Source organism: Vicugna pacos, chromosome 35 (assembly GCF_048564905.1).
Source record: "Vicugna pacos chromosome 35, VicPac4, whole genome shotgun sequence".
Taxonomy (NCBI): Eukaryota; Metazoa; Chordata; class Mammalia; order Artiodactyla; family Camelidae; genus Vicugna; species Vicugna pacos.
The window spans coordinates 16,314,063-16,332,137 of NC_133021.1; the positions used below are offsets into that span (position 1 = coordinate 16,314,063).

General features: G+C 42.4%; 1 long non-coding RNA gene across 1 annotated transcript; it reads right to left on the reverse strand.

Annotated features, from left to right (window-relative positions):
• Positions 1 to 15,087: 15,087 nt before the first annotated feature.
• LOC140691573 (uncharacterized) lies at positions 15,088 to 17,969 on the reverse strand. Its single transcript, XR_012067315.1, has 2 exons — positions 17,773 to 17,969; positions 15,088 to 15,467 (listed from the first exon to the last, which is right to left on the reverse strand). It is a non-coding gene; the product is annotated as an uncharacterized lncRNA (long non-coding RNA).
• Positions 17,970 to 18,075: the final 106 nt, after the last annotated feature.

Sequence of the window (18,075 nt, forward strand, 5' to 3'; positions counted from 1 at the left end):
TCATATCCTTATGGCTCCCAACAACAGCCAAGTCTCACAAAATGGAGTGATGTGTCTGAAGTCACTGACTGCCCTCCCTGGTCATCTTTTCAGGCTCCTCCTCCTGTATCCAACCTGTAAACATCTGCAGTCTTCAGGGCTCAGTCCTGGGTCCTCTTCCAGCCTCCACCTGCTCTCTTCCCTGGATTTCAATCCTATCTAATTGCAGACTGTTCCCAAATTTCATCTCGACCTTTGACTTCTCTGAGGTTTGTCCTCAACTCTCTAACCACCCACTCGACATTTCCACTTAGATATTAGCAGACAGATCTCCTCCTGCCTCGGTCTTCTCCTCCCTTAGTCTTTCCAATTTCAACAAATGGCTCCTCTCGCCACCCACTTCCTCCATCCAGAAATCAGCTGTCCTTCAGCAATCTATTTAAGAAGCAGGGAAATCTTCTAAAGATTTAAAAGACATACAGATTGGAAATGAAGACATAAAGTGATCCCTATTTGTGGATGACTTGCTTTTCTATGTGGAAAAAAAAATTCCAAGGTATCTACAAAACTCCTGGTATAAGTGATTTCAGCAAGGCTGAATGGTACGAGAGAAATGTACAAAAATCAACTGCATTTCTGTTTACTAACAACAAATATGTGGGAACTAAAATTTAAAAGATACCATTTACAATCACACTAAGGCAAATGAAATACTTAGGTATCAATCTGATACAACACATCCCAGGACCTGTATGCTGAAAATCATAAAATGCTGATGCACAAAATCAGAGAAGCTCTAACTAAAGGGCGAGACATCCTGTGTTCATTCATGGATTAGGAGACTCCGCATAGCAAGGATATCAGTTCTGTCCAAATTGGTTTATAGGTTTAACGCAATTCTGATCAAAATCCCAGCAAGTTTTCACTATTATTTTTTGTAGTTGCACATACATAAGCTTATTCAAAAAAATTACCTGGAAAGAGAAAGAAACTAGAATAACTAAAACAACTCTGACAAAGAAGAGTGAATCAGGGAGCCATCGGTCAGCCTGACTCTGAGACTTGCTGTGTGGCTACTGGTATAACTGGTACAGCTGGTATAACACAGTACACTACTGCAGAGTGATGGCTGCGGAGATCAGTAGAACCAGATACTGAGCCCAGGGACCCACACAAATATGCCCATCTGCTTTTTGACAAAGATGCGAAAGCAACTTAGCGAAGGGGTGGAGGGAACACCAACAGATGGTGCTGGAACAAATGGACCTTCGAAGGCAAAACGACCAAGAAACCCCAAAACCAACCTAGATCTGTCAGCTTACACAAAAAAAATTGATCAAAATGCATCATAAACTTAAAAACAAAACATAAAATTATTAAAAATTTAGAAAAAATAGAAAATCTTCAGAGCCCAGGACTAGATAAAGAGTTGACTTAACAGCAAAAGCCCAACTTACAAAAGGAAGCGGGTAAATCAGACCTCATCAAAATTCAAAACTTTGGCTTTGTGAAAGACCTTAAGAGGATGAAAAGACAAAGTATGGACTGGAAGAAAATATTTTCAAAGCACATACCTGATGAAGGATTTGTACATGGAATATATAAAGCACTCTCCAAAGCCAACAGTAAGAGAACAGTCCAGTTAGAAAATGGGCAAAAGACACAAACGGACATTTTACTGGAGGATAAGCAGATGGCAAATAAGCCCCTGAAAGGATGTGCAGCATCATTAGCCCTTAGAGGAATGCAGTTAAGTCCGCAAAATGAGATATCACTACATACCTTCCAGAGTTGCTAAAATAAAAATATTGATTACCACTGAATGCTGGGGAAGATACAGAGAAAGCTGGATCCACTCATACATTGCTGGTGGGAATATAAAATGTCCGGCCACTCTGGAAACAGTTTGCTATAAACCTGTTTGTTGTGAAACTAAACATGCAGCTACTTCACAGCCCAGCCATTGCACTCTTGAGTGTTTATCTCAGAGCAATGAAGACTTAAGTTCACACACAAACCTCACTCAGGGTCTTCCCTTTCCTCTCACTGGAAAAGGCTCTTGATCACAGGGTGGCTAGGGGGCTGGCACTGGTGAACATGTTTGTAGTAAGATGGTAACATTGGATTCTTTCTCCCTCATTCCCTTCTGGGAACATTGAGTTCCCATGAATGTCATTCACTCCAGAACATGCAGCCCATCTGACATGTATTTCTTGCCTGGCAGTGAAAGCAGACCTTTTCATTTCTGATCGCATGATCTGGTCGTTTGCTTTGTGATCTCTCTAACATTTGGGGGCATCTGTGATCCTTCTTTGCTGCCCTGTTGCCTCCACCATCTACTTGGTATATGGCGGGGGTGGGCTGCCCCTTGCCTGTTTTGAAGGCCGTACCTGTCAGCCTCCACCTTGGCTGAACAACTTTTCCTTTCCAGAAAGTGCAGAAGGTGACTTCCATGCATCTTTAAAAAGTGGGTGTGCTTTTATTTTTCTTTTTTCTTCAGAGACACTTTAACCTCTTTGGTCAACATTTTTCATCATTTTTCCGTTTCAGATACCCAAGGTCAAGTACTATTTTTAGCCATTGTTCTCCCCAGTAGGGTTCTCCTCAGAGCATCCTGGCTACCGGGGCTGTACTTTTATAAGCTTCTTCAAGGGATAATACATACGTAGTTACATCTCATTTCTTCCCCTTTTAAGTAGGTTAAATCTTCCACAGATCATTTGCTTGTTGCATATTTAGCTAGTCTTAAATAATAATGAGTATTGGAAGGGTAGGAACAACACATAGCGATGGTTGTTTTGAAAGAGTGCGTTATTTGGCAAATGTTCTTCTGGGAAAAGCACTGGATGTGTTTGAAAGAATTGCTTTTTAAAGTCATTGGGAATCAGGTGAGACCCCGAGGGGCTTGGGAGAGGATGGAACAGTCTGTGAAAGAAAAAAGCAAGGATTTGTGAGTTAATTTGAGTTTGGAGAAAGGAGAAGTGGAGGTGTTTGGAAGAGAGAGGGAATAGCCAGCAAGGTGGCTAAAGGCCATAGGTTGCAAGATGTGACCCTATGACATGGTCTCTCAAATCCCTGAAGTGCAGCTAAATCATGAAATACCAGCCATGCGTACATTTCTGTGTGTGAACTGGTGAAGCCAGATTGGCGTGATGCAAACTTGGAACATATGCTGCCAGGTTGAAAGCTTTGAGAAATACAAGGGTGTAAACCACAGGAACTTACAGAAATTGTGAAGAGGGTAAAATTAAAATCAGAAGCAGAACCTCCCCAGTTGGCTCCAAGTCCGTGGGAGAGAAATAGTATTCAGGGCCACTTTGTTACACCCCAGTTGTGCAGCAGTCGCTGACTTGTGTCACCCTCCTCCTGTTTAAAGACCCAGCTCTGCCCCTACCTTCTGTAAAAAGCCCTCTCTCCTAAAACTCGTGTTCTCAGTGCTGTCCCTCCCCTCTCAAATTCTACAGCTTTTCCCATCTTTGGTACACAGGTTAGTGCCTGCGTTAGTAAAAAAAGAAAAAAAAAGAAATTCAAAACAGAAAGCCTTCAGTGGCCTTGTGAGAGTTCTCTAGAGAAGAGAGACTTTGAGTGGGTCAGAGGGATGCAAACAAGTAGGGATAGCAGACAGTCGTCCTTGGTACAAGCACAGTGGGGAGAGGCAGAAGGGTCAGTTTTCTGGGAGTAACAATGACAACAGCATTAGTGGTGATCAGGGGCGGGGCAGTTCCCAGTGACCAACACTGTGCAGGGGTGCTGAGAGGCAGTCCCCGGTGGGTTGAACTTGGGTTCAGGTTCCATAACCTCTTCAGCCAGGTTTTTTGGGCATTCATTAAGCCACTCAATATCCCTTTAAAAATGTATTTTCTACTTAAATCAGCCAGATTTACGTGAAAACAACCAGATTTTGTTGCTTGCAAAGAATAACGTAGAGTATATAACTTTTGTAAGCACTGTTGTGATGAAAATCCTTGAGTACACGGTCTCAGCACATAGCTTTGATTGCTTCTCGAGGATGAATTCCTAAACTTGGCCTTCAGGTTGAGTAGGATGGAGTAAGCACGCGACCCATCACTCCCAATGATGTGACTATAAAACCTGTGCAAGGGGGGTGGGGTGGCTATTTGAGGACTTTGAAAAGTAAATGGTAGCAAGCAGATTGGGGAAGAACACTAGAAACCAGAGTACCATCAACCTGGCAGGGATTTTAACTTTTTCTTTCCCTGCAGAATCTCCAAGTTGAACTCAGTGTAGCCAGAAGCTCAGAAGTGAGCACTGCAGCAGAGAAAGGTGCCAGGAGAATTCTTCAATCCTTCCAGCTTGAGATGCTGGGAAAGGAACTCCTGAGAGAGAGAGAGACAGAGAGGAAAGTGGGGTGGGTAGGGGAGGAGACATTCCCAAGAGCAGCTGAGCAGAAATCCTCCTGGATTTAATCTTCTCTTCTCTCTCTTCCTGCAGCCCCCAAGCAGTCCTGTAGAGTGGGGGCAGTTGTGGATCTTTGATACCAAAAGGGTAGACCAACCTTTGTTGACCATTTTTTTTTCCATTTTTCAGTTTTATTAGGTAGAATTGTAATAATTTGACTGTACATATACAATATATACCATGTAAATACACATATGCAATAACCACGCGTATTTTTTAAAATTTACATAGATGTACTGTTCATTGTTTCTAAGAAGTTTATAACTTTAGCTTCTTTAAAAAATTGAGGTACCATCAGTTACAATGCATCCGCTTCTGGTGTACAGCACAGTGTCCCAGTCATGCCTATATATACATATGTTCATTTTCATACTCCTTTTCATTAAAGGTTATTACAAGATATTGAGCATAGTTCCCTGTGCTATACGGCAGAAACTTTTTTTAAATCTGTTTTTATATATAGGGGCTAAATTTGTATTTGTAAACCTCAAACCCCCAAATTTATCCCTTCCCACCCCCTTTCCCTGGTAACCATAAGTTTATTTACTATGTCTGTGAGTCTGTTTTGTAGATGAGTTCATAGTGTCCTTTTTTTTTTAGATTCCACATATGAATGATCTCAAATGGTATTTTTCTTTCTCTTTCTGGCTTACTTCACTTAGAATGACATTCTCCAGGTCCATCCATGTTGCTGCAAAAGGCATTATTTTATTCTGTGTTATGGCTGAGTACTATTCCATTGTATAAATATACCACAGTTTCTTTACCCAGTCATCTGTAAATGGACATTTAAGTTGCTTCCATGTCTTGGCTATTGTATGTAATGCTGCTATGAACATTGGAGTGCATGTATGTTTTCAAATTAGAGTTCCCTCCAGATACATGCCCAGGAGTGGGATTGCTCAATTATATGGTAAGTCTATTTTTAATCTTTTGAGAAATCTCCATACTGTTTTCCATAATGGCTGCATAAAACTACATTCCCACCAACATTGTAGGACGGTTGCCTTTCTCCACACCCTCTCCAGCATTTATCATTTGAGGACTTTTTAGTGATGAACAGTCTGACCAGTGGGAGGTGATACCTCATTGTAGTTTTGATTTGCATGTCTCTGATAATTAGCGATGTTGAGCATTTTTTCATGTGCCTATTGATCATTCATATGTCTTCATTGGAGAATTGCTTGTTTGGGTCTCCTGCCCATTTTTGGATTGGGTGGTTTGTTTTTTTCTTATTCAGTTGTATGAGCTGTTTATATATTCTGGAGATTAAGCCCTTGACAGTCACATCTTTTGCAAATATTTTCTGCCATTATGCAGGTTGTCTTTTTGTTTTGCTTATGGTTTCCTTTACTGTGGTAAAGCTTATAAGTTTAATTAGGTCTCATTTGTTTAATTTTGCTCTTATTTCTATTGCCTGGGTAGACTGCCCTAGGAGAATATTGCTAAGATTTATGTCAGATAATGTTTTGCCTGTGTTTTCTTCTAAGAGGTTTATAGTGTCTTGTCTTATGTTTAAGTCTTTAAGTCATTTTGAGTTCATTTTTGTGTAAAGTGTGAGGGAGTGCTCTAACTTCATTGATTTACATGCAGCTGTCTAGTTTTCCCAACCCCATTTGCTAAAGAGACTGTCTTTACTCCACTACACATTCTTGCCTACTTTGTCAAAGATTAATTGACCAAAAGTTTGTGGGTTTCTGGGCTCTCTGTTCTGTTCCATTGATCTGTATGTCTGTTTTTGTACCAATAGCATGCTGTTTTGATCACTGTAGCTCTGTAGTATTGTCTGAAGTCTGGGAGGGGTTATTCTTCCAGCTTCATTCTTTTTCTTCAGTAATGCTTTGGCAATTCTAGGTCTTTTGTGATTCCATATAAGTTTTAGGATTATTTGTTCTAGTTCTGTGAAAAATGTCCTGGGTAATTTGATAGGGACCATATTAAATCTGTAGATTGCTGTGGGTAGTATGGTCATCTTAACAATATTAATTCTTCCAATCTAAGAACATGGGGTATCTTTCCATTTCTTTAAGTCATCTTTAATTTCCTTAGTCAGTTTTTTGTGGTTCTCTGTGTATAGGTCTTTCACTTCCTTGGTCAGATTTATTCCTAAGTATTTTATTTCTTTTGGATGCAGTTTTAAAAGGGATTGTTTCTCTACTTTCCTTTTCTGATACTTCCTTGTTAGTGTAAAGAAATGCCACTGATTTCTGTATGTTAATCTTGTATCCTGTCATAACATAATCCTTAAAATGTGATACATGATACAATACACAATTATTCAGCATGTGGGGAAACACAAAAATTTCAAGTTGCACAGGAAAGGACAATTCATAGATGCCAATGCAGAGATAATACAGATGACAGAATTATCTGACTAAGATTTGAAGTCAGACATTAAAAAAATGCTGAAACAAGCAACCAGGAACACTCCTGAAACAAATGCTAAAAATGGAAAGTCTCAGCAAAGGAATAGAGAACCTGAAAATAAATAAACAATACAGTACACCTCCGCTCTGTCTCAGGGTGGAGGAGGTGTTTCCCAGTCTGGAATCACTCTTTCAGATGTGGGAAGTCTCTGATTAGGTCTGATTTGGATTTTTCCAGTCCCAAGGGGAGGCTCAAGTTCAAAACTGTGTACCTCTAGTCAGATCAGCCATGTCTCCTCCGTTTGTCCTGGCGTGCTGCTCCTTTCTGGTCAACAGAGAGGTGTGGAATGGCTTTCTGGGCCAGCATGGTGCTCCGACCCATCGGGGTACACGACAGGCACTGCTCTGGATGGACTCAGGGAGCTTACAGTTCAGTGGGGGATACAGTGTTAATCCAATTATGAAGGTAATGACCGATTAAAAACCCAGGCAGAGTTCTGAAGGAATGTGGTCTCTGAAGGTACGTTGGGAAGGAACCTGACCCAGACCTGGCCTGGTGATGCATTAACCAGTCAGCATCTGCCCAGGCCCTGAGGGACTCAGAGTTCCCTCCCAGGAAGAGGAGTGTGGTTTAGACCCACAGCCCCAGGCAGAGGGTCCTTCTCCTCAGGGGTGCGTTTACTCCACCTTCAGCCATTCCTGGGTCCAGTACCTGCCTCTTGGTGACACTGGGAGCAGGACAGCTGTTCCTGGAAGGCTTAGGAAATCCTACAGAAAGTCCCTGGCCTGTAAGGATCAGCGTTGTCAGAGTTAATGCTCTAGCGGGTCACATCCACGTGCTCTCTGTGGAGACCACAGTCAGATTTTATAAAGAAAACCCATTTCTCCAGCAGATTTTCACTATGCTTTTGCTTTTTCTTTATTTTCAATAGCTCTTTACCCCACACTTTTTTTTCTTTCCTCTAACCCAGATAAGGAGCACAAGGAGAGGTGGAAAGTTCAAGTAAGAAACCAAGCCTTGGGGGTGGGAAGGTAGCACTCAGTGTTAAGAGCACATGCTTAGCATGCACAAGGTCCTGGGTTCAATCCCCAATACCTCCAGCAAAAATAATAATAAATAAATAGATAAACCTACTTACCTCCTCCTCCCCCATCATTTTTTTTAAAGAAAGAAAGAAAGAAAGAAACCAAGTGGGGTTTCTAAGTTAGTGAGAAGGACTGGAAAATAGAGCTTTTATGTTTCTTTTGTCTTATATGAAATGATAACCTTGATACAATATGGCATCTCTACTTCAGATGGAGTTCATGGAGCATCACGGATTGACTGATTCAGTTCTGTGCATCAAACTTTGACCTTTAGTATGCTTATTTCGTGGAACCTTCCAAATATATTTTTACTTTTTACTAACTGAATTTAATCCTTTCCTCTAATAGAGGAAATTAAACAGAACTAATACAAAAATTAGTTTAAGGAAGAGCAAGTGTGGTACTTTGAAAGTGCCAACCCAAAATAAGTCACGCCAAACCAAGTCCTAAGCTGTCACCTTCACTTATCATTGACATTTGCACAGCATTGTTTCCCCAAAGTAAAACAGTCCAGTTCCCTCCTTCTGGGCATTTGCCTGTTAGTAGCTGGTAAAGGAATGTTTGCCTAATCTTTAAACTCCTTTGTGCTCTGTGCTTATGTTCTCTCTTCTGGAATAGGAGTCTCTGTAGCTTAACAGGGATATGATGAAAAATAAAGAACCAATGTTGGCAGTGTACTGTAACGTGCTGGATCAACACTGCTTTTCAGCATATTAAAGCAGTATTTCACCTTCCATTGACTGATTAGTGTTCCACATTTTGCTGCTCTGAAACCATGAGCCACGTGAATACTATACGTTATGTAATACTTTATATAATATTGTAATACAAAAGTGAAATCTTGAACACATAGGTTTCTGATTGAAAATTGTCAGTCCGAATATCCCTAAACTGAAACAGTGTTTCCCAAATCTTGTTAGATTCAGAACTTTCTCAAAGCCCCGGCCAGTTAGAATGGCTTGGGGCTTCCCCAGGGGCCCCAGCCATCTGAGACTTGAGAGATCACAGATTGGCCTTAAAGAATTTGTGATTCCAAGATGTGAGAGAGAAAACTAACAAATCAGTAGATGATAGCAAGCGGGGACGTTCGGAAAAGAGCTAAAAAGTCTAAGTGATGCAGAAGATGCTGGCAGTTGAAGAGTGAGGAAAAATCTAAGACAAATCTCTGTGCCCATTGGAATTGATGACCTTCTACAGTGACAGCAGTTTATGAAGTGAGAACATAAATTGTTGGTCCTATACTAGCTTTTATTACAATATATTCTTAATATTTTTATTTTGTGCTTTATTTTGAAAGTATCATAGCACTTAGCACACCATTTTGAGAACTATCAGGATATTTTCTTTTAAAAATGTATCAGTATAGGCTGCTGTGGGTTGAATTGTGTCCTCCAAAAGGTACGTTCAGGTCTAACCCCACGTAACCTGTGGATGTGACCTTATTTGGAAATAGGGTCTTTACAGTTGTAATCACATTATGATGAGGTCATATTGGATTAGGGTGAGCTCTCATTCAGTGGGATCCTTATAAGATGAGAGATACTTGGACTTAAACACATGCAGGGAAAGTGAAATGTGAAGACAGGCTGAGGTTGAAGTAATGTAGCTGCAAGCCAGGGGTCACCAAGGATGACTGACAGCCGCCAGAAGCTAGGAAGAGACAAGGAGAGGTCCGTCCCTGGAGTCTTCAGAGAGCATGGCCCCTACCGACACCTTGACTTTGGACTTCTAGCCTAGATCCGTTGAGACAATAAATTTCTTTTTTAAACCACTTGGTTTGTGGTATTTAGTTATAGCAGTCATAGGAAACTAATATGTAAGCTTCTGTAGTCAAAATATGATTCAGGGAGAAACTGATGCTTGATAAGGCAAGGTGGAGTGAGGAGGCTATTCTAGGCAAAGGAGATAACATCTTCAGAGTCACCTGGTTCCAATAAAGTGTAAAATACCTTGATGTTAGGGAGTCACCTAAAGTGCCATTACTTTATTTCTTTGGACAGGACATGTAAAAATCGTCAGCAAAGGAAGCATACCATATCAGAATAAAGGACATTTCTCTGGGTTGAATAAATGTGTCATTTTAAATGATTGTACTCATTTTTTTCCCATTCATTGAAAATTGGTGAAACAAGGACCAAAGTTTGGGGAACACTACAATTGTGATTCTCCAGTGGCTGTGCCCTGAGCCCTCTGGTGTGCAGATTCCGGTTCAGCACGTTCAGCTCCGCACCTGACCAGCTCCCAGGCCGTGCGGGTGCTGTTGTTCCAGGGACTGCGATTGCACATCAAGACGCTATACGTGGGGGGAGGATACAGCTCAGTGGTAGAGTGCATGCTCAGCACACACGAGGTCCTGAGTTCAATCCCCAGTCCCTCCTCTAAATAAATAAGCAAAACCCAATTACCTCCCCCTCCAAAAACAAACACACAACAACAACAAGAAAGACACTATATTATATTAATGCCTCCATGCCATAGAACTGTGAAAATGTTGTTCTTTGGAAAATCAAAAGTTTATGATCATTTCTCTTGACCATTTAAACTACAAAGCCTTCCAGTCCTTGCCTGTCACTTGCCTTTCTCTGAAGTCTCCTAAATATGTTAGTCACGTCAGTCCCTCAGGATAAGTATCTTGTCTTCAGCTCCCTCACTATTCCTTTTGGATGGCCTAGGGGTATCCTGATACATGTCCCAATCCTAGCTGGCTACCCACTGCTGCTTCCTGGTCTCCCGTTGTTCTCGTGCGCCCGTTGCCTGAGAGAGGATCTCTTTTTCAGTGAAGTATAGTTGATTTACAATGTTGTGTTAGTTTCAAGTGTACAACAAAGTGATTCAGTTATACACATATATACTCCTCAGATTCTTTTCCATGATAGGTTATTACAAGATATTGACTATAGTTCCCTGTGCTATATATATGGTATGGCCTTGTTGTTTATTTATTTTATGTATAGTAGTGTGTGTATGTTAATCGCAAGCTCCCAATTTATGCCTCCTCCCCTCCCTTTTCCCCTTTGGTGACCATAGTCTGTTTTCTACGTCTGTGAATCTATTTCTGGTTTGTAAATAGGTTCATTTGTGTCATTTTTTTTAAGGATTCCACGTATAAGAGATATCATATCTTTACTCTGAATATTTCTTTGGAATGAGAAGGGAGCTGCTGCTGTTTCTCTCATTTCTTCTCTTAAACCATCCTCTAGAGATTAGTCAGACTGATGTAATTAGGGTTTATTTCCTATTCCTAATAACTCCATTAGAATATTTGCCAGTGAAAATAATTTGAGGGAAAACCTTTGACTCTTCTGCATCCTGTAACTTGTCTTTGGACGTCACTGCTTTCTCTGCCGGCCTAATCTTGGGAACAGACTGAATTCCATTTGTCTGAAGAACACTTGACTTCTGCTTCTCTGCAGCTGTGAGTATGGATCAAAAGCTAGAATGACATGCAGGGTATGATCATTTAAAGGGTGGATAAAGTAAGGCAGATGTAAAGGGTAGCTCACTACAATGCAACACATCAGTCAAATTAATGCTGTCTGCAAATCACCTTCCCCTGTAATCCCTGCTAAGCTTTCTAAGCAAACATAAGTTCATGTTGAGAGAGATTTGGCCAATATAAATAAATCCCTGATAGTGCCGATATGATACGTGGAGGACTCGTCCTTTGTTATTCTGCCACAGCCAAATGCAACCCTCCTCGACTCAGAATGGTGAATGCTTATAAGACAACACTTAGTGATCTTCGTCTTTTAGTACTTTCTCATGGGCTGTGTTCCTGGCATTTAAGAAGACTTAAAAAGCAGCTAATGATAGTTGGATATGGGGGAGGATACTATTCATAAAGTGTTAATAAATTATCAATAAGAGGATGAGGTGGGGGAGGATATAGCTCAAATGGTAGAGTGCCTGCTTTAGCATGCACAGGGTCCTGGGTTCAATCTCCAGTCACTCCTCCAAAAAAGTAAATAAATAAACCTAATTACCACTGCCTACCAAAAAAATATATGAAAACGAATATATGTATGTATATGCAAGACTGGGACATAGTGCTCTACACCAGAAACTGACACACAGTAACTGACTGTACTTCAATAAAAAATGAAAATAAAAAAGGGTATATTTTAGAGGGAGGTTTATCATTTTTCAAATATGAATGTTTAATCTTCCAGAAAAACTGGGGACTTAAAAACACAGCCTCTCTCCCTCTTTTGTTGTAATTAAAAGTATTATTATGTAATTAAGACTATTACTAAGGTGTGCTCACTCAGTTACAGTATACTGGGGCTTTAGTTCACTTGCTTACACTGGTTATTACAGGAGTCCTCATAAAATAAACACCCCCTCTTTGCTGCAGGGACTTGGCAGATCTGTTTTGCACTTCAGTGAGCTCCCGATTGTGACAAAGCACATCTCTTTCAAGACTAGACCGCAAGCTCTTTGAAAGCAAGGGACCGCTCACGTGGCTTCCCGACCTGTTCCTGAACACAGCCTTCAGGGAGTGCTGCGCGAGCCTTTGGTTTGATTCTGCTTGGGAGGTGGTGTATTACCCTCTCAGCTACAGAATATGAAACAAAAAGCCAGGATGAATAGGACACCCAACTTGAAGATGTACTTTAATTCTTATCTTTATGGTAGAAGTCGAACAGTTTTTTATATTGTGTTATATAAATGCAAATCTAATGAACACCTCTCTACAGACCGCGTTGTCTGAACTAAAGCAGTCACATGAGCATCCTTTATGAAAATGGACAGCCCTCTGAGAAGTCACATCTGAGACCAGCCCCCAGCGCAGTGCAGAGGTGCCTTTGCTCTGCTCCTGGGGCTGCAGCCCTTGACCGCTGCCTGGTTAAATGTAGCTCTGTACCTACCGAGAGAGCTGGTTGGTGGAAGCTGGCCGGTCTAGGGGTATGAGAGCCCAGAGGTGGGTGTGCCCGTGAGGCACTTTGGGGAGCTGAGTGCCCTGCCCTGGGGGTAGACATCAGGTGACTTGAATCTGCTCACCAAACATTCAGATGCCCAGCAATTGGTAGTTACTAAATAAATATTTGTTGAATGAGCTCTTCTATTTCTAAAGCCATGTTTACTAAACCACCTTCTGACTATAAATTGACTCTACATGACCAAAAATAAAATATCTTAAAAATTATGCTTAAAGGAGCATTTCTGTTTGATAGATAATACACGATTAGCTCCTTCAGTCATTTTATCAGGTGGAGGGTTTCCAACTGCAAGTGACAGGAAACCCAACTCCAAATGCTGTGGGGGAGGGTAGAGCTCAGTGGTGAGCACATGCCTAGCACGCAAAAGGTCCTGGGTTCAATCCCCAGTACCCTCTCCAAAAATAAATAAGTAAACCTAATTACCCCCGACCCCCCAGTTTCTTTTTAATTCCCTCCACCGTAGGGAATAGCTGTAGATGAGGTTCCAAGGCTTGTTTGTTCAGAAGCTCAGCTGTGCCAGCAGGGACCTAAAGTCTTCCCACCCCTCTCCTCTGGCAGTATTAGCCTCATTCCTCACCCTTTCTGAGTCATAAAACAGCTACCGTTTGTCATCAGGGTACCCTTGTTTATGAAATAAAGTCCTTCCTGCCCGTCTGTTTGGGCCATGTTAGGTCAAATGCCTGCTCCGGAGTTACAGGCCGGGGAAATAACTCGCACTAATTAGACCGATCCTGTTTCTTTCTAATCCAGGGAGGAGGGGGCTGGGAATGACCATAATTGGTTTACAGTAACCAGCGCCTGTCCCGGAGCGCTGGGGGTCATGTCCCCTTAGATTACTTCGGCCCCTTGGGAGAATGACTGTTGGGCAGACAACTTCTACTGCAATAGCATCTCCTCTAGTCTCCAAAAATGTCGGCTGCACTGCAGTTTGAACATGTATGTACCAGCTAGTGGTCTTCCTGGAGCAGGTGACGGACTTCAGCGGCCCTTCTCACTGCCCCTCCTGCAGCGAGGACGTGGTCAGTGCGGCACAGCTGTGGGCCCTCCGCCTCGGGCATGTACCGAGGAGTATAGAGTTCCTCGTCTTCTTGGAAAGATCAAAATCTCTCTTGTTATCTTGCAGACACTTGCATTTAATCTTAGTTGTTACTGTCCTTTGTGAATCTGATAAAAAATATTTGGTGCTTTGAAGACTGCCGTTCACAGAACCACTCTGACCACAATGCTGCTTTGGAGGGAAAAATGGAAGCTGGTTATTTGGTGACCATTGCTCTTTCCCCACTTTTCATAAATTAGCACCTTGAGTAATTTTGTCATGAGTATGTGCATAAACTAGGATGCTCTACCTTTATGACAATGAAGTCCTTATTTTAGATTCCCTTTTAATATTAAAATCCAGAGACTTTAGTCTAGATGTTGACTGATCGAACGTCATTGGTAAAATTGATATTAAAACCAGTTTCTTTAATTGTTCACAACTGTAAAAGCATGAGCTAAAAGTGACCCATCTCTGTATTTTTTTCCAGTATACATTACTGAGTAATAAAGTTAATTTTCCCTAGTTACATTTTCCTAAGAGCAGTGTTATTTCATGTGACTAAAGGAGCTTTCAAATCAATATCCCTGAGTAAGATTCTTCTGATATTTACCTATTATTCTGTTTCCGTTGTACCTGGAAATCTTCCCTTATTGAGAAACCATTGGTGTGTTGGCCTGAATTACAATGCTAATCTCTAGATAAAGGGTGAAGTTAGAATAATCTACACAAAGTACTTGGCACCATGTCTTTCCTACAAGAGCCCCCCACTCCCCTTTTCAAGCCATGAGCTGCTCCCTCTCCAGGTGTGACACCCACGGCCTCTCCTTCCACCTCTTCTTCCTCCTTCAGCTGCACATGCTCTGCAGATCCTGACCCCGGTCTCCCGACCACCCGCCTTGCCTGCTGCTGTGCAGACAAAGCTCCCTTTAGATGGAGATCGCTGTGGATTCCTGGTCTCTGCGGTACGCAGTAATACTTAGCAGTCCTTTTTCCTATCCTGGCCATCTCACTTTTTCTCCATGTCCGCTGTTTTATACTTTCACTAATCTCTTCAAGCCTTTTGTCTCACCTCCAGGACATGCCCCTTCCTTCCATCCTCTTCTCCAACCTGTATTTACCTCCAGGCTTAACCTTAACCCTTTTCCTGTTGTCTCAGAAGAAATGATAGCGGATACGAGGACTCTGAAATTAGGAAGAGGCCCACCAAAGTGTGGGTCCTTGCTGCCGGATGTGAAAGGGTTCACAGCAGAGGCAGAGGGACAAAGTGAATGACTGCTTTATTGCTTCAAAAGAGGAAAAGGAAAGAAAACGTTGGAGCAGGGAAGAGGAAAGCGCTAGAGTAGGGAGCCGGCAGCCGAGATGGCCCATTGAGACAGCTCCAGGCTGGGCCACGTGGACTTTCATGGGAGACTTCTGTCCTCATGTCTTCCTTCTGGGTGTGATGGAGCCAATCGCCCTGTCTTCCGTGCTCGTACGGGCTTTTCCTGTTGCTGTCATGGCGCTGGTGGGTGTGTCGTTTAGCAGCTCATACACTGCAGTGTGCTTGAGGCTCCACTGGAAGTCAGATGCTCCGCCATCTTGGGCTCAGTTGGTTCTAACCAGTTCTTGTTTCTTCTCTTTGCAGCAGCTTCCTGAGAGCTAGATAAGAGTAATTGGTTTCTATTCAAAGGAGGGGCAGGGGTATGATCCTGGGAACAACAGCATTGATAACAAAACAGAAAGTTACTTTGAATCAGCATGCTGGCAATCTGGTGAACCCAGTGTCTCCCCTGCCCTCTCCAAAAAACCATCTCCAAAGATCCTGCTCAGCCATAAACAAGAGACAGGGGTTGGGGGCCAGAGAGGGGTGGGGCCTTAAGGAGGATCTGGGACCATGTCCTAAGGCTGCACTGCTCCTCCCCGTCTCTGCACTCCCTCCTTTCCCAGATTAGCTCCCGTTTGAATCTGCCCTTCTGAACTCAGGGAAGATGAAGGAGGCGGAATGAAGCCTATTTCCTACAAACAGGAAACAGGGAACACAGAACGATCTGTACCAGGGAGGACCCCTCGGGGTCCTGCTCAGTATCAGAAAGGAGGTCTCTCTTCATTTTTGAGACTAAGCTCTACCTTTTGCCTCAGACCTCATCTCTCAAGTCTCAGAATCTCCTGTCCCCAAGCATTCCTTTCTTTTTCTACTGGTACCTTCCTGTCTGCTGGCCGTCCGCACCACACCCTCCATTCCTGCCCCATCTCTTTCCATCACAGCCAGGGCGCTGCTGAGAGTTGGCAGTGCTTTTTATCTGTGGCGTGTCACTTCCTCAGCTCTTGGGCTGACCGCTCTTGGCCCCCCTCGTGTAAACCTGGTTGTACTCGGGGCGCAAGTAGGTGCACCCAAGGCCTTTGCAGCCTCTGTAATTTAGCCTCTCTTCACAGCCAGCCCTTATAAGAACTGCTTCCACGATCTCCCTGGTGGCTCACAGGTATTTGATGTTTCATCTCTCTAGATCTGCACTCAGTATTTTGTCACAAAATGAACACGTCCTCAGAACCCTCAGTATTTCTTATCTCAGTTATCAGTGTCACGAAGGAGCTGTTTGCCTAAGCCAGAAACCAAGGAACCCTTCTCAGACAACTCCACTGTCCCCGCACCGTTTCTGCCAAGAAGTGAACTGTGTGGAATGAATCCTGCAGTCAAGGCCATCTGCCTTTGCTCCCTTTATGACCTTTGGGAATCTCGTGGGAGAAGCTACGAAGGCACAGGTCATCTGGTGTACTCCCTCGGACTGAGCTTCCCTAAAGGCTGAAGGTCATCACTGACTGTCAGTTGTTGAGCAAACATACTGTGCTCTTCAATGCACTTTCCAGCCAGGTTCCCACTGTCAGCGGTTGTCATTGTGCCTGGAGCTCAGTCTTACTTTATGATGTGCCACCACTCTGCTGGGGTCTGGGAAATTCAATGTGGCTTGAAATGAGTGTAAAAACAAGTCAATAAGTTTCAAATGAGGTTTCTCCCTTGGAGTTAATGCTTTGGCTTTGTGTTAGCTATTTCAGTGGAGGCCATTTTTTCCAGACCTATATTTTTGTCTGTGTTCCTGAATGGCTGACTTTTGCCCAAGACTGATTTCTAATTATTTGATATCATTTCTGTTATCTCATTTAACATTTCTCATGCAGAATTAAAAATAGCCTAGTAGCATGTAGCTGGTTTAGATTTTCTATTTTGGGATATGCTCTCTCCCATGCCCTGAAGCTTCATTCCTTCTGAGGACACCCTCATCAGGTGAATGTAATTATCATGAATTGGATACAAAAAATTTCTTTGTGATTTTGAGCAAATTAACATCCACTATAATGAAACAACATCAAATCTAATTAAAGTAGACATAATTGTTTAAGTAGTTCATACTTAAACTATCTTATACAACCTAACAGTGTACTTACACATCCCTCCATTCATTGCTCTGTAGTATGACTGTGTACCTGCTCCTCTGAAGACTTTTTGTAGCTGTTAAGCACTGCACACGTGACATATAATACATATACATGACGTGCAGTGTATATGTCATTCAACTTCAAGAAAGGAAAGAGAAAAAGAAAGTAAAAAGTCCCACAGATTTTAAAAACAAAATAAGTCAGTAAAATTAGTGCATTTTGTACTGGAATCACAGATGTGGGCGTGGTGTGTGAGAGCCTCACTGCTGTAAAAAACCAGCGAACCTCACACCCTGAGGGGAGAATGTCAGGTTTTGTAGATCCATCTCTTGGCTCTCGGTTCCAAGGAGGGCTGTGAAATCCAAATTCCTTCATCAACAGGAGGAGTTTAACTGAACCTCTTCATTAAGTTGGATCCTTGTCACCTACAGGGAATGTGATTGCCCACTGGGGTGCTTGGTTTTATTTGTGTCAACCAAACTCAGATACTTCCAGACAGAAAAATACCGGGATGCACAGCCTGGTGCCTCACCTGCTGCTCCTTCCTTCTGGGTACCAGTTCCCCCTTGAAGCACATTCTTTGGTAATCCTTTCTGTTTGGATGTGTGTAGTAAACTTACAGTCATTGTCTGATAAAATCACCTATTCTAATTTTTATAAAACTTTCTGAGATCATCATGGATTCACAGGCAGTTTTAAGAACAGAGATCTCATGTACCCTTTACTCTGTTTTCCCCAGTGGTCACATTGCAAAACTGTCATGACATCACAACCAGGATACTGATGCTGCCATGGCTACTGACACAGATGACTTCTATCAACACAAAGATCTCTC